The sequence below is a fragment of the Herpailurus yagouaroundi genome, unplaced genomic scaffold (assembly GCF_014898765.1).
Source record: "Herpailurus yagouaroundi ecotype Mexico unplaced genomic scaffold, PumYag 163, whole genome shotgun sequence".
NCBI lineage: Eukaryota > Metazoa > Chordata > Mammalia > Carnivora > Felidae > Herpailurus > Herpailurus yagouaroundi.
The window spans coordinates 62,948,134-62,963,494 of record NW_024412404.1 but is presented as its reverse complement, the minus strand read 5'-3'; the positions used below and the strand labels follow the sequence as shown (position 1 = coordinate 62,963,494).

The 15,361-nt window shown below is 46.9% G+C and overlaps 1 protein-coding gene and 1 long non-coding RNA gene across 2 annotated transcripts in view; both read right to left on the bottom strand.

Moving 5' to 3' along the window:
- DOCK1 (dedicator of cytokinesis 1) overlaps positions 1 to 15,361 on the bottom strand; it is a 473,828-nt gene that overhangs the window by 235,222 nt on the left and 223,245 nt on the right. The gene's annotated exons all lie outside the window — the stretch shown is intronic.
- Positions 14,272 to 15,351, bottom strand: LOC121037380 (uncharacterized). Its single transcript, XR_005793749.1, has 2 exons — positions 15,195 to 15,351; positions 14,272 to 15,063 (listed from the first exon to the last, which is right to left on the bottom strand). It is a non-coding gene; the product is annotated as an uncharacterized LOC121037380 (long non-coding RNA).

The following is a 15,361-nucleotide window of genomic DNA, read 5'->3' as shown; positions in this document are numbered from 1 at the left end:
CTGGATTCTGTCACAGGCTTACATATCCCCTCTAGCACACCTAAGTAGGAAACAACTAGTAAAAATAAAGTCTCCCTTTCTTGAAACGCAGCCCGGCTCAGCTCGCCCATAGTGGCCTGGCGCACGTCTGCTTCTACCGACATTTTTTACATGAGCACAACGGCCAGGCTGACCCTTGACACGATGTTGTGCTGATCCGCACGGACACGCAACTGGGGACTGGCGGGCAGAGAGCTGATAAGCCAGTGGAAGGGGTTCCATGGTGCGTTTTCCTTCAGGACATTACCCTCCAAGCCATCGAATATAACGCCCATAATCAAAATCATGCAGCCACTGGCGACGGGTAGTTCTTAAAAACTGAACGAGATAAAATTGATTTTCAAAAATCGCCAGGATAAAAACCAGTGTGGGATAATTTTGGAACAAAGGCATACTTTCCAAAGCGTTGACTTCTTCAAGGAGGAAAACGCATTGTATTCTCGAAAGTGAATGTAATTTTGTTTGCAGGTTTAAATCTTTTTCAGGGGCACTATTTTCAAACCTGGGAACCACAACTGTTCGCACCGACAGGAAGTGATCTGCAACGTTCACGTCTGCGTGGAAAAGGCAAAGGACTTGAGTCAGGAAAGGGTCAATGTTCCCGGCCACAGGGTGTAATCTCAGGGCACGTCCCCATCCCCGGGGAGGATTCCGGGTCCCCAGGGGTGGCTGGCGACGACAGGGTCCCTGCCAGTCACTGGCTAAACCATCTTTTTGTCACCAACGACATGCATTGCTTTTGAATGTATTTTTTATAGAAATAATGGTGTTTGAACTTTTCTTACTTGACCAATTATGTAATTTCTACTAGGAAATCATTTCTACTAGGAAAAAAAAAACACAATGTATTAAAAATTCAGTAATAAAAGCTGTTAAATGCCAGAGACAAATAGGACAGTAATAAAAGTGTCCTCTAAGGGGGACCAGATGCTGGTCAGAGATATGTCTCGAGATCCCAGATTCACAGATGGAGGCGGGGATAGTCACTCCACACACCTCTGTGAAGATAGAAAACCACACACACAGATCCAGGTTTTGCCAAGGTCAGTGAGTCTCAGGAGCACCCTGGCTGGAGTGTTTCTCCTCTTAAAGCATCTGATACCATCTGGGGCGCCTGGGTGGCTCAGGGTTAAGTGTCTGACTTTGGCTCAGGTCACGACCTCAGGCTCATGGGTTCGAGCCCCGTGTCTGCCTCTGTGCTGACGGCTCAGAGCCTGGAGCCCGCTTCGGATTCTGTGTCTCCCTCTCTCACTCTGCCCCTCCCCTGCTCACATTCTGCCTCTCTGTCCTTCAAAAATAAACATTAATAAAAAACATTTTTTTTAAGTATCTGATACCATCTGCCTAGGACCCTCGACTATCAACCCACTGAGTAAATTAAGAGAAACGTCCTGCCCAACAGAGGAGATGCACAAACCCCCTCTCCCCAGCGCCCCCTCCTGCGGTGGGTGTACAGGGTTAGGAGGGGGCCCAGCCTGATACTCGGGGAGGGGGGGAACTGGCTGTAATGCACGCAGTCATTAAGCCCTTGTCACATTCAGAAATGAGCCTCAAGAATAGTCTGAGCTTTTCGTCACTCTTTCAAAACATTTTAGGAGTGCCTAGGACCAGGCAGCAGAGGGAGAGAATTTGCATGAGGCTTTCAACTTCCTGTACTGAGGAATCCTCAGGGAAGAAAGCAGAGAGAGAGAGACCAGCAGAGGTCATCCTGCCCTAACCTCAACCAGCCCTGGCTCCTGCCGGGAGGGGCAGAGCAAAGAGCTTGCAGGGCACCACAGGGTCTAAGGCCTGTGAGGTGCACGGTGACAGAGGGCAGGATTAAGGGCCAAGGAAGCAGAGGAGGAAGGAAAACGCAGCAGCCCGACTTGGCTCGTGGTAGGTTTGCGCGTCTGGCTTCCTGAGCTCGACCGGAGAGATATGTCCTGGTAATCACAGAAAGGCCCCTCCTGACTGTATTAGCAGCCAATTGCACAGGTCCCTCCCTCCTTCAGAAGAAATTCTCAGGCACGGGTCCCTTTACAGCGGCTCTAATGCCTCCTGTCACCTCCTCGGTGCCACACGGCTTCTGTGGGAGTCGTTTGCAGAGGCGAGCAGGGGCCGTTCTTCCCGGGATGAGCGCTGGGGCCACGTTATGGGCGCTGACGGTGCCCGCGGCACGTGTCGATGGCAGCAGAATGGAGTCTTTACGGTAGTTTCTCAAGGTAATGGGACAATAACCACCAAATTTAAGACTTCATAAAAAATTTCATTCTTACTGTGAGGGAACCAAGAAGCGGAGATAGAAATCTTCTCTCTCTCTTTCTCGCTCTCGTTTTTTTTCCCCCTGATTGAAAACATGAGAATAATAAGACTGGCCCAGCACGGTAATGTGTCGGAGGGACTCCACCACCAGCCGCATGGCAGCCCAGCTTGGATTCGCTAAGTCAAGTCTCCCTGTCCTTGGAGAACAGCAGAGCAGGCGTTGAAACCCTGAGGCTCTACTCGGGTGAACTCGGAAGTGGGTCCTGGCTGAAGTCAAGCGCTCAGAGGTTCTGCCTAGCTGGGAGCACAAGTGAACGGAAGGAGGGGCGCCTGGGGGCCTCACCAGTTAAGGGTCTGACTTTGGTCAGGTCATGATCTCCCGGTTCGTGGGTTTGAGCCCTACGTCGGGCCCTGTGCTGACAGCCTGGAGCCTGGAGCCCGCTTCGGATTCTGTGTCTCCCTCTCTCCCTGCCCCTCACTGACTTGTGCTCTGTCTCTGTCTCTCAAAAATGAATAAACATTAAAAAGTTTTTTTAAGAATAGGGAACAGAAGGAGGCGGCCACAGCCACTCACGAGTGTCACGGCGATGCCTGGGTCTCTGAGAAGTCCTTTCAAGAAATTCTACGTGTAAGACTTAATCGCCCTAGTTGCGGGGCATATTTATTTTTACAACTTATTTGATGGAGCGCTCACTGGTGTGAATCACTTTCTTGCATTTATACGACTTTTGCAATTCCCGAACCTATCATTTCAAAATGAAGGCAGCTCTGACCAAGGGAAAAAGGAAGAGTGGATGTGCTGAGCCCCGTGAAGCCCACCTTCCACCGGTGTGCCGCCTCATACCGTCAGTCCTGGCAGGGGGATGACGCCCAGCCTCACGTTTGCGTCCAAGAGACAAAGGTGACACGGGGTCCGCCCAATCCCACGTTGCGCTCTCCCCAAAGCTTCAACTTGCCGTTGCTGCTTTCTCCAGCCCTCAGAAAATCTTAAGTGAGATCTTCCCATGCGAAATGACCTCTGATTTTGTTTTCTTATATGAAAATCCAATCAAGCCCTCGAACATACATAGAAACAGCCGTGCGCGCACGCACGCGCGTGCACGCCTGTTTATTCTTAAACTCCAAAGGCAAGCTCACCCTTCTCCTAACTTCTCTGAGACAAACATCCTGACTCATCGGTTCTCAAAGCTCCCACATGCTGTCGGCTGAAGCAAAGTATAAACCCAAAGAACTGCGTCTCGATATTCAAGGGAATTTCCGTGCTTCCAAGAGTTACGCAGTGAGAAGATAAATTCTAAAATGCTTCTTTCAGTTAAACACACTTGAGAGAAATGAAGGTAGGCTAGGCGTCTGGTTGCTGGGTAAACACACGGCCATTGCCAAAGAGAGATTATATTAACGACCACTTGGCAAATCAGGGCACAATGCACAAGGAACTAATTTTAATTAATAAATGAGCTCCACAGTCCTAATGACAGGCAACACAAAAATGTTGCTATAGAAAACTAAACTAAGGGGCGCCTGGGTGGCGCAGTCGGTTAAGCGTCCGACTTCAGCCAGGTCACGATCTCACGGTCCGTGAGTTCGAGCCCCGCGTCAGGCTCTGGGCTGATGGCTCGGAGCCTGGAGCCTGTTTCCGATTCTGTGTCTCCCTCTCTCTCTGCCCCTCCCCCGTTCATGCTCTGTCTCTCTGTCCCAAAAATAAATAAACGTTGAAAAAAAAAATTAAAAAAAAAAAAGAAAACTAAATTAAAAGTGTATCTGATGTCTCTAGAGAATTTGCAAAGTACTAACAGATGATACAGTATGGACAAAAAATTCAAGTGGGTGAAAAGGCACTATGTCACGTTTTGGGCATGCTTAAAAAAGTACAGGCCATGGAATCTTTGCTCCCTAATGACATTTAATCTGAAGAATTAAGTAGAACATTAATAACGATGTTTGACCGATTATTGATCCTCACTTTTGTAAAAAATTCATATTAAGCTAATAATTATTTTTCATGTGGGTACAAGGAACAATTACAGAAACTTAACTATTCATCTCCATTGCTTGGAAGCTGTCGAAACAAACAACAATACATCAGTCACCATAAAAGCTCCAGTATTAAAAGCCTACAGCAAAGATATTCCATTTGGTTTCACGAAGCACTTAGATAAATCAGCCAGAGATGAAAAATCCAATATTAACTGTTCAGTATTGTCTTGTCTTGACTCATATAGTGTTTTCTCGGGGGGAACCACAGAATGGCAACCACCCCCAACATACACGGCTTTCCCTTTGAAGAGACTACTGCATTTTTAGTTCCAATAACTAGAGTATTCTCATAACTGGCAAAGCAAAATTCTTGTGGCACACAATGACAAAGATGTTACCATTCCCAGTCTGGGTTTTTTCTATTTTTCCAAGGATGTGAATATTGAGGCAGGCAGTTATCGTTACTCAAAAACAGACACACAACTCCATCACCATACCCCCCACCACAAGTAATCCTTGATGGAATATGCTGACCTAATTCTGCCCAAATTTCAACTGAGGCAGGTTTCCTAGAATCTGGCATATATGTGAAGCAAAAGGAAAACAAAATCAAAAACAAAAACAGTTTCCTATGATGAATCAAGTGCTTTATTAACTCATCCTTAAAATTGGGTTCTACATATGGAATCGCAATTCTTCAGAAGGACTTATGCTATAATCCTGGGACCAGCAAACTACAGCATGGGGCAAATCTGACCCACCCCTTGGTTTTACGAATAAAGTTTTATTGGAACTCAGCCACATTCACTGTTTACCTATTTTCTATGGCTGTTTCCTGCTTCAACGGCAGAGAGGAGTTTTCACAACAGAGATTGCATGACCTACAAAGTTGAAAATATTTATTATATAACTCTCTGAGCAGAAGTTTACAACCACTGCTATAAACTATTCCTCCCATCAATAATTGGGTGGTAGAGTCACTTGCCTATAAAGGCAATGCCAAAATGTGACACTCATCCACGTTCTCAACATGTACAAGAATGAACGCTGTTCTGTTTTCCTGGGAAAAGGATATGGCAATTCCAGGTCTCACAAAAGCCCTGGAATGAAGTGGCATTGGTTCATCCAGGTACAAGTGAAAGAACAAACAAGTGCAAAATCTATCTATATTTTGCCTCATCGGAAGTTGCATTGTTACATGATACTTTCGGAGTCCATTCTTAACCCTTCGCAACTTCTCAGTAGTGGCTTCTATGGAAGATTCCCAGCTTACGTGGTCACATCTGTTGACCTCCCCCTGCTTCTTTCCCCATCTGACAAATGGTGCTGATAACGGCACTTAGATCTACAGAGATTTTAGGACCATTAAGGTGGCAATTCATGTAAGAGCTCTAGAACCATGACCGGCATAGAAGAACCGACCGGTATAAACTGACTTAGCTCAACGAAACTAGAGAATGGGGATGGTAGTGTTTTTCTATTTCTCCACGAAGGTCCGGAGTGTAAAAATAGTTACGGAGGAAAGATCGCACCCCACACCTGCCTGCACTTCCTGGAGAATAGGACTTGAGGTGCCAAGACTAGTCTTTCATCCAGAGGAAATTAGCATACACTTCAAAGAAAATATTTAATGAGCCAGTAAGTCTGCAGTCAGAACTTGAACAATGCAGGGATGTGGGGTAGTGACGTCCGTACAGGGGAAAGTCTGCGTGTGACTTATGACCCCCGAAAAACTGAACTATGAATGGCCTACTGGTGACCGGAAGTCTTACCAATAGCATAAACGGTCAATTAACACATATTTCACAGGTTATATGTATCAGCTACTGTATTCTTACAATAAAGCAAGCTACAGAAAAGAAAATGTTACTAAGAAAATCAGAAGGAAGAGAACATAGATTTATAGCATTTTATTTATCAAAAAAAAAAAAAATACACACATAAGTTCAAACCCGCATTGTCCAAGGGTCTATTATATTTATATCGGGGAGAGCACAGTGTTGGTTATTGTAAAACAGAAATAAACAGAGTCACACTGGACAAGATCTATAGACCTACTAAGAAGAGAACATGAGTATATTCCAATTTTTGAGGAGAGGTTTTGGCTAGGAACGTTCCACGATTCCTTCGCACGACCTGTACAACCAGTCCTTCAGTTTACCTATCAGGTGAGATTCCATGGCTTAGTGCATCTTAACATTGCTCAGCAGACGAAAATAAGAAAAATGTGCACAGCACCGAGTACGGTGCCTGGCTCTTTGGGAGATACGTTGCCTTCTTTATTTTTTGAGCTCTGGCTTCTACTGAGAAAATGCCACCCAGGTGTTAGAAGCAGACCTTAGCAAACAGAGAGAGAGGCCGCGTCCTGCGCTGGCAGCCTTAATCACGCCCAGACCACCTTACTTGTGGAACATGTGCAGAAATCCGCACAATTTCGGAAACTGCCAGTGTATACGTGCATTCCTACATGCACGATACACAAGAACACACAGTAGATCGCGCTGAACAAAAGAGACGCAAGCCGATAAAGTCACGTATTTAGTAATTTTTGACCAGCGATCCCTGTAAGTGCGTGAGAGGCAGCGATTATTTGAAGGAAGCCTTATTCCAAATAAGCATTTTGTTAAAGGGAAACCTTACCGCTGACCTGTTGCTAAGCCATACTTTTCATACAAGGAGTTTGTTTAAAGTGAGTTATACCCCTGAATGGATAACTTTAAAAATATTGATTCTATTCTGTATGCAAATGTGGAGATTATGCATGCTTGTCAAGAAATAAAGAATAGGCAAGTCTACAGGAGATCTTTGCATTTTACATGGTCTATAGATATTATTTCTGCTTTAGCACGGCTTATTTAAATTTCATGGCGAACATCAGCCGCGTTTCAACACTTGTCACATGCCTCACACCTTACGCTGATTTCACTTCAGCAATGTTTTAAAATGTCCTTTAAGTACGAACAAAGTATGCATTTCCATCAGAAGAGCAAGAATTCAAACCCGCACTCTGCACATGCCTGAGGTACTAAAGGAAACCAATTCTTGGGAAAGCTATGGGCTCAACGGTGTGGCATCTGCCCCAGGCCACTTATGCACCCAGGAGGGGGTACCCTATTTTCTTACGAGAGGCTGTCCAAAATTTCAAATGCCATTCTGCCCATTTGCCCACAACAGCAGAGCCTGAACATGGAATTGCCCGGGCTGAACCCCAGAGCCTGAACCAGACAGCCAGAACCCTCGTTCCTGGTCCTTGCTGGGGTCGGAGCAGAGAAAGTTCCAGAAGTGAAAATGTTCATTAACACCCAGGGACCAAAAAGGAAAGAGCCAATAACTTATGAAACTGCAGGTGAAGCTGTTGGCTCTTTACTATTTTCATGGTGTGAATGAATCACAAGTCTTATTTGAAGGGACTCAGAAGTATCATCAGCAATTTCATGTGACAATATTTACTTTGCTGGGAAGGGGGAGAAAAGGTACCATTAAAATGAATTTCTTCATTTTCATATTTGCACTCAGTGAACAAAACAAATCATCAATAAAGTTCATTTTCGACTAGAACTTGAGGGCACAAGGGTCCTCTTCCAAGACATCCTAATAAAGGGGTAATTCTACATTTGCTCAGGCTGATCAAATGGGGCAAAGTGATCCGCATTAAATGGGCAGAGAGATCTCATTAAACGGGCCGAGAGAGGACAACTCACATGTAATGACGACATGTGGAACCGCGGCCAAAACCAGCCATTTAGGGCCTCAACTGTCACAGTGTCTTGTACCCTCATTTATGGCTTAACCCCAGCTGAGCACTTTATGATTTACCAAATTCTGTTTGGGGTTCACCCATAAAATTAATTAAGATTTCCTTTACATTTTACATGGAGTAATGGGTTTTTCTGCTAATGTTCTTCCATCTTTTTGGTGACAATCTCCAAATTCACATCTCCAGTTTATTAAAAAAAACAAAAAAAAACAAAAAAAAAAACACTGATTTTCAAGTTACTTCTTCTTTTTTTTTTTTAATTTTTTTTTAACATTTATTTATTTTTGAGACAGAGAGAGAGTGTGAACAGGGGAGGATCAGAGAAAGAGGGAGACACAGAATCTGAAACAGACTCCAGGCTCTGAGCTATCAGCACAGAGCCCGATGTGGGGCTTGAACCCACGGACCGAGAGATCATGACCTGAGCCGAAGTCGGACGCCCAACCGACTGAGCCACCAGGGGGCCCCATCAAGTTTCTTCTTTTAACAGAAGAGTCCACCAGTGAACAAAGTGGGGGAAAAGCTCTACATGAATTTCCTCCCTCACTGAAATGAAATGTTCTGGGATATCAAGACACTTCCCTCTTCCAGCTTCAGGACGCCTGTGGATGGCTCGGAGTTCTCCTTCCAGGGATGGGAGGGGACCTACCACTGAGCGGTGATCACTGGGTGCAGAGATCAGAGAAAACTGTGACATGTGCACCACATGTGCACATCTAACCACGTGAACAGTGATCAGTGAGCACTGGCTTTGTATTTAAGAAAGACTATTGAGCAGGGGCGTCTGGGGGACTCAGTTGGTTCAACATCTGACTCTTGATTTCGGCTCAGGTCATGATTGCACGGTATGTGAGATCGAGCCCTACGTCGGGCTCTGCACGGACAGTGAGGAGCCTGCTTGGGATTGTCTCTCTCCGCCCCTCCTCTGCTTGCTCTCTCTCTCTCTCAAAATAAATAAATAAACTTAAAAACTCCTCTCTATCTCAAAACTAAATAAACTTTAAAACAAGTTCCCTTCAAAAAAAAAAAAAAAACTACTGAGCAACATTTAAATGTCTTGCTTTTCTTGAAATCCCAGAGAAAATCAAAATTGTGTACGAAATGTGTCAAAATATGTTTCTGATGACTGCTTTAATATCAGTTGAAGGGACACTAGCATTAATGAAAGGCAAGCCAGAAGCGAAGTGAGGTCGAAGGCAGTGCGTACATTTAGAGCTCCACAAAGCTCCAGAATGTGCCAAAACACAAATTAGGCAAAGAGGAAACGGGAGACCTGCAACTCTACAGTGCAGTGGAATTGAAGTGATGACCTATTTAATTCTCCAAGGATTCAATGAAATGAAAAAAAAGAATTGTCTATAAAAAAAGATGGAACTGAAATTCTGTGTATGACCTTAGAGGTCATCAAACGTAACTCGAGATTCTTTTAAAATTCTATATTCTTCCCATTTGGAACTTGGCATTTAAAACCAAAATGCCCAGGGGCGCCTGGGTGGCTCCGTCGGTTGAGCATCCGACTTCGGCTCAGGTCATGATCTCACGGTCTGTGAGTTCGAGCCCCGCGTCGGGCTCTGTGCTGACAGCTCGGAGCCTAGAGCCCGTTTCAGATTCTGTGTCTCCCTCTCTCTCTGCCCCTCCCCTGCTCATGCTCTGTCTCTCTCTGTCTCAAAAATAAATAAACATTAAAAAAAAATAAAAAATAAATAAATAAAACCAAAATGCCCAGGGCGCCTGGGTGGCTCAGTCAGTTAAGTGTCCGATCTCGGCTCAGGTCATGATCTCACGGTCTGTGGGTTCGAGCCCCACGTCGGGCTCTGTGCTGACAGCTCAGAGCCTGGAGCCTGCTTCGGATTCTGTGTGTGTGTGTGTGTGTGTGTGTCTCTCTCTCTGCCCCTCCCCACTTGTGCTCTGTCTTTCTTTCTCTCTCTCTCTCAAAAATAAATAAACGTTAAAAGAAATCAAAAACAAAATGCCTGCTTTCCAACGTACAGCAGTAGTTTGCGACTACGTCGTCCACGAGCCACAATACTGAGCAACACGTCTCAAGTCCGGTGACAAAAGCACCAGTGGGTTGTTTAGGATAAATAAAAAACCCAAGTAATACTGTGTCACAACCACTGGCACCAACAGGATCTGAAATGTTTTTAGTGTGGTATATATGGAATATATATATTGTGACGGACAATGCCAACAGCTGTTATTCGATGAAGAAAAAAACGTGTGAGGATATTGAAATTATATCAGACAAGCAGCAGGTGCTATCCAAATGTGACACGATTTTGGTACATGGCTGTTCCAAGGACTGTTTTGACTTCAAAGTGTAATGGATACAGAGGCGCCCAGGTGGCTGAGTCAGTTAAGGGTCTGACTCTTGACTTCGGCTCAGGTCGTGATCTCACAGTTCGTGGGTTCAAGCCCCGCGTCGGGCTCCATGGTGGCGGTGCAGAGTCTGCTTGAGATTCTCTGTCTTTCTACCCCTCCCCCACTCGCGGGCGCACCCCCCCCCCAAAAAAAAAAAACCCTAAAAATTAAAGTAGAAGTGACACAGTGATGAGGTACGGCTGGTAAAGGCAAAAGAACACCCGCTCAAAGACATTCTTTGGTCAGCCCAGACGCACTATCTGCTTTATGAGACGCCTGCGTTAGCAGTTCACGTTTCTAGTCAGGATCTGTCCCATGAGAGGGCCCTGCTAACGCCACGAGCGCCCGAAGGGAGGTGTTCCTCTCTGGACACAGGTGCAAGGTGCTGCTTAGGGCCGGGCGAGTACCAGGAGAGGATACCACCAGTTGACGACATTCTTAATTAGGGCCATAACGTCTGAGTCGCGCACAGGAACTTAGAGTAACACTGACTTCTATAACGTGTGCTCTTGGGCCACGCTCAAGTTCGTATCAAAATAATAAACCTGGGCGGGCAGTGTTGCACCGAGGCATCCGGCAGAACTGGACCCGAATCCAGGCTTCGTCCTTTCCTGCCTGTGTGACCTTGGAGAAACTACTCAACGTTTCTGTTCTTTCCCGGTGCCCACAGCGTAACAGTTTCACGGTGGTACCGGGAGCGGAGGAGGAGACAACCTGGGCAGCGTGCCTGCTCCTTGTGTTCTACAACCACGGTGGCCCCTCACCGCCGTCCAACAGGCCTTGGGAAGGACAAGAGTGCAACAAGGAGGGTTCCGCTTTCCTCTCCTTCCCCCTGCCCCCGTCCCGCCGTCAGTGCGAGCGAAGCTCGGGTGCGGACGGAGGGCAGAGAAACACCTGTACGAGTCAGCACCCAGCCCCCCCCCCCCCGCACGCGCCGTGCAGCACCCGACGCCTCCCCGCGGCGCCCACCGCAACTGGCAGAGGCCCTGCGTGCACCGGGGCAGACGGCCTGTGGAAGGGCCGTCGACAGTCTTGACACCGACAAAGTAGATTAGCAGAGCAGACACCGGAATCTGAAAGCGATTTTTATCCCTTCTTGACCTACTTCTGCTCCAAGGTATCATTCCAGGGCCTGGCACATTACCTGCTACATGAGGGGCTGCCGTCGGCCAGCTCAAAGAGCTGCTGGTGTCACCAGAAGGGATTCAGAAAAGCCCCTTAGCCATCGACTCATATGGAGGAGGAGGCTGGCTCCCCAGTAGGTCAGACCAGGACAGTCAAAACTCCCACAGACCCCAGCACCCCCACTGACCACAGGCAGCAAAATGCAGGCCATGAGCTTATTTTCTGGGCCTATCCACCCACAGGCAACAAGGGGCAGGAACTGACCGAGGGGTGGCAAAAGCCTTTGGATTCGATCAGAGCCCTAAAAATGAGGGAGTTTCGGGTGGAAAGAAGGGAGCGAGCCAGAAGCACGTGCCTCCTCTTTACTATCTCTAAATACGCCGCCTCTGTTGTACCATGTGGTAAAGGAAACCTACGACCACCTTTGTTCCCTTGAAAAATAGAACCATTCCATTTCCTACAGATAAAGGAGACTCGCCATGACGCATAAGAGAAAACCAGGGATTTCAACTAATCTGTGTGATGTTCAGTTGTGCCAAACCAAATTGTATTCCAGGCCAACAAGCCATCTCTAGCCGCTCATCACGGAAGGAAAAGGAATTCCGGGCGGGGAGGGTCCCTGGGGCACGGACCCCCGCCCTTCAGAGACACAGCTCTGCTTCCCACCAGGAGGAAACACAGCTTTGTGGCCAGGACAATGGGAGAGCCACAGGCCTGGGGTTTACACAGAGGGAGACGCCGTCGTAGCTCAGAAAGCCAGTCCCCAAAGCAGAGAGTGAATGCCTGAGCAGCAAATGACAAAGGAAATGATTCAGAAGGGCTATCTCGCAAGCCTTCTAGGCCAAAGAGGAGGTCTGGCTGGAGACCCTTTGAGCATGAAGTCTTGTTCTTGAAAGAGAAGAGCAAAGCATCCCGACGTTACTGATCTCTCCCCTCCAGGTTCAGGCCGACCCGAGTTACCTCTCCTTTGTTGGGGTTGAGCGCAGTTGGTCCGTTACTATAGCTTCTGAACTGAAGGACGGAACCTGCCATCACAGACACGGACTCACCCGACAGAGTCACTTAGAACATTAAAGGACGAGGTACGAAAATCATTTCCAAAGCGAACTCCATCATGGCTGCATCCGAGAGCCAGACACATGCTCGGTACGAGACTCCCAAAAACGTAAGTTCCCATACAAAGCTATGCAAGAAGTCTCATCCGGAACAGCACTACGTTTGCAGACACCTCTTTTCTCTTACCTTGGGCTTTGGAGAGAACGTGGCTTCAGCAATTTTGCGGATTAGCAATAAATCAAGTGAACTTCACTGACTGATAATCCAATTCATTTAAAGGGGTAGATTAGGGGAGTATGTGTATCGACACTGCAAAGGCAATGCTTATACCCAGACAGAAAGGAGGCCTACTAAAAAAAAAAAGGAGAGAGAGAGAGAGAGAGAGAGAGAGAGCATCTCAATTAATTTTCCCATCTGTATCAAGTATGCAACGACCAATCTCAATATACGAATAACACAGCACCACAGAAGGTAGTGTGGTCCAGGGCAAAGGGAACCATCGTCCTACTGTTTTATTTTTTTTGTATTCTGAGACTTCATTTAAATGGAATCCTATGACATATACTGCCACGTCTGGCTTCTTCTGCATCATGTTTGTGACTGTCGTTGGCATTGCTGCACACATCAGCCATTACTTTTTTTCCTTGCTGTATAATAGTCTACTGCATGAGTAAACCCAGGAATTGTTACCTATCCTACTTTTGACACGTGTTTGAGTAATCTCCAGTTTGGAACTGGATGGACAAAACTGTGCCAAACATCCGAGTACATCTCTGATTTGTATATTCTTGTCTTTTTTTTTTTAATGTTTATTCATTTGTGAGAGAGAGAGAGAGAGAGAGCGAGCACACACCACCTGGAGAGGGCACAGAGAGAAAGGGAGACACAGGATCTGAAGCAGGTTCCAGGCTCTGAGCTATCAGCACAGAGCCCAATGCGGGGCTCGAACTCACAAACCGTGAGATCATGACCTGAGTCAAAGTCAGACGCCCAAGAGTCAGAGCCACCCACGCACCCCTGTATATCCTTGTCTTTTCTAATGTGGAAATTGAGACCTCGTAACTTACTCAACGGTAGGGCTGGAATCCAGCAATCCTCTGCACAACACCTGCACACTGACAAGAAGAAGCCTAAAGAAGAGAGACTCAACTATTTTCTTAGTCATCTCTCTCGTACCATCTTGTCTCTTCATTTTCCGGGTCCTTCTGCTTCAGGAAATCCCACTTTAAAAGGAGCTATTTTTCCCTTTGCAAGTCCATCTTTCTCAGCAAAAAATCGGAAGGGAAATGCAAGAAACCAATTTTTCCCTAATTGATTCCTAAAATGAATCTACTCTCTAGCAACTTTAATTCTTTTCCCACGAGAAGTGAACATAACAACTCATCCTAGACCCTAAAAAACACAGATGTCTCATCCGTAAAAAAGAACAGAGTCGGGGGCTGGAGGTTGCAAGATGCTGAATCCCCACCCCCCCTCCCCGGCCCAGGTCTCCCGAGCCAGCCTCTGGCACAGTGTTCGCTTTAAAGATTAGAACATGATGACCCGTTAACCTCACCCGTGTAGAACCTCCATAGGCAGAGGTATGGTGAAACAAGCTTTCGTCAGTATTTACATTTGTGATGCGTGGAGATTTGCAATTAAGAAACACAGCAGACCGACGGTCTCCTACTTCAAAACAGAGGGAGAATACCGGTGATCTGAAAAACTGAAAAACAACTATGAATTTCCTAGACAATTGAGCACCTAAAGGTAGTCTTGATGACACGAAGAAGTTCATTAAACTCTCTTCTTCATATAAGTGGGTTTTCTAACCTGCCAATTACAGTTTTCCATTTTCTTCCTAGAATTACACACCGTGTGGATCTCAAATAACACCGTCCCTGGAGCCTTCTTCCTGCCAGCTCACACTGCCCCCCGTGGTTCCATTCCATCCTCCCGTGCATGCATCCATGTTTATCTGTTTTCACTCATGGCCCCTGAAACTTGAGCTGTCCATTACCACCAGCACAATTTCAGTGTTTCCTGGTAGCTTTATTTACAGCGACATGTTTAAGAGATGGAAGGCAGATTTCGATTTTATGGATTAGCCATAAAGCAAGATTTACAGAAAGCTACCCGGACCACTGGGAGAAATACTGGGTCTGCAATAACAACAACACATCCCCAGGGGAATTACACTGGCGCGATCCGTGGCAATGATCCCTCCCACCTGGCATCTTAGGTCCCCCAAGTCCGGCACAGCCCAACATCGGGTCCCTTCCGGGCAGAGCAGGGGGTTATGGGTCCCCGGGCGGTTCATGGATCTGCTCGCACATGTCTCCAGCCGGCTCTCAGCAGCACCGTGGGCCGGCCAGAGAAGTAAACAGGCTGAAAATGAAACTCGGGATGGGGAGTAGGAAAAGACGATAAAAGGAGTGAGTGGGCAGAGTTTGGAGTCACACGTTCAGGACTCCCTTCCTGGGTACCTCCGGATGCCAAAGGACTGGAGGCTTGTGTCCCAAAGGAGGCTGAGAGGTAAGAAGGGAAACGAGGAGGTTTTAGGTCATCTTTCTTCTGGAACGTTGGGACACAATGCCCCAAGCACCACATAGAGACAAATAAAGCATCTCATGTAGAGCAATCTATAAAGAACAGATACCGTGTTAGGCATGATGCTAGGCTCACTCCAGCTCAAGGAACAAGGAAGTAGCAAACGCTGGGTCCCAGGCTTAGGGCTGGGGCTGAGGCCGGGACTCCAGGATGCACAGGCAGAGGCGTGCACACCTGCACCTGCATCTGGAGAGGCCGCGAAGGTAGTTTCCCTCC